We start from the raw sequence: 1651 nt of genomic DNA, 5'->3' as shown, positions 1-1651 counted from the left end.
CTTTTTTCCGCCTCTGGGCCCCAAGACACTTCCATAATACAGTAGTAACAAAATGTTAAAAAGAGAAAAAAAATTGCAATTAAAATGTACAATCATATACAATTTTCTTTGCGCAGTTCACTGCTACAGGCCATCACGTGACACATTTTGGTGTGACATTCCAAATCAGGATGAAGGTGTTCTAGAGAAGGTTTTGGATGTAGATAACCTCAGTGAAGCTGTGAGCAGTTCACATATCACTTGTGCTATTTTTGGATTTTGTGTATTCAAACCAATTTCGTGTTTTCCTGATAGAAATGTCAAGTCTTTCTGCTCAGCAATCGGTGCTTGTCATTCTCTCATCATGACATGCTGATTAAAGTGTGTTACCAGACTATGGCAGATTATCAGGATTAGGTCCTTTTCTTTTCAGTTATTTCCCATCATATTTTATGGTTGAATCCCAGGGAAGTAGATCAATTGGGATTAAGGCAGAAATGTCAAGGTTTCATGTGAGAGACATATTGTACTGTACATGCTGTAACTCAACCAGTCTCACAGCAGAGCTGGGTGGGTTATAGGAAAGACACATCACTGCCTTATTTCTCCTCATTATCTCCAGTGCTGTCTGTATCTGTCTTTCCATCGCTTCTCGGCCTTTTGGCTAAGATCAAGTGTAGTACCTGCTCAAGCTGAGGTTAGTAATCATCTCTGTCTGTGGTTGATGGGCCATCGTAGAGGGATGACAGAACGCCGAGGTGAGGGCAGGGAACCACAACGGTCATCGATCTGGTGTACGCATTTGGTTTAAAGGTACCATTTGTAGGTGACCAGGCGACTGCCGGATCGAGGTCAGGAGGTCGGGTAGTTTGGAAGCCCGTGTTGCTATGTGCCCCAGGGCTGGTGACCCTGGGGTGCCCTAACTCACTGGGGGTGGAATCCCACTGAGTGAAGGAACATTTGCACGCACTCCTTTTCACACTATATGAGCACACACCTTTATTCTCCCGGCCTTCTGGCTGGGAGATGAGGAATTTTTTATACCTGGCGGATGTCCAGGCTGTATCACAGCGCACATCCACTTATTTAATTTGTTTTTTCACTGTGTGTTTGTCACGTTTGTCACAAGGATTTTGGGATGCGCTGCCCTTTTGGAAACCTCCGGAGGTCTAGGGGGAAAATGTGTGGCCATCTGGTTCCGTTCTCCCCTGCAACCCGGCCTCCCTTCTTCAGAGGGGAGGTGCAACTTTGATGCAGGCTCCTAGGGTGACACTGGGGTGGCAGCCCAGGTAGAAGCCTAGGAGTGTGTTTGGGTCTCCCTAAGCTTCGACGAAGGGGGATCATCGATCCTCTAGGCCTATGGTTTGGAGGGTCGGGGAATGGTTATGCGGGGCCTCTCTTTTTTAAGAGAAGGGCTGTGATAGACTGCATCCTTGTGCACATTTTGTGTGGCACCTCTGCACTTTTTATGCACTTGGGTGAGAGAAAGCATGGCTCCGACTTTCGAGAAAAATTAAAATCTGTCTTTCCATCATATATTTCATTATGACTATCTGAAAGGATTATTATTGTATGTAAAAACTGTTTGATATTAAAATACTGTTACATATGCTGCATATTTGCAAAAATCATTTAGCAGATTAAAGTCAATCTTTAGCTCAAAAAAACCAAA

General features: G+C 44.6%; 1 pseudogene; it reads left to right on the top strand.

The window, feature by feature from the left end:
* Nucleotides 1-623: 623 nt before the first annotated feature.
* On the top strand, nucleotides 624-690 carry LOC142654650 (U2 spliceosomal RNA; annotated as a pseudogene).
* Nucleotides 691-1651: the final 961 nt, after the last annotated feature.

The sequence above is a fragment of the Rhinoderma darwinii genome, chromosome 5, assembly GCF_050947455.1.
Source record: "Rhinoderma darwinii isolate aRhiDar2 chromosome 5, aRhiDar2.hap1, whole genome shotgun sequence".
Lineage (NCBI taxonomy): Eukaryota > Metazoa > Chordata > Amphibia > Anura > Rhinodermatidae > Rhinoderma > Rhinoderma darwinii.
Note: the sequence above shows the minus strand (reverse complement) of the source record. Positions and strands in the feature narration are given on the sequence as shown.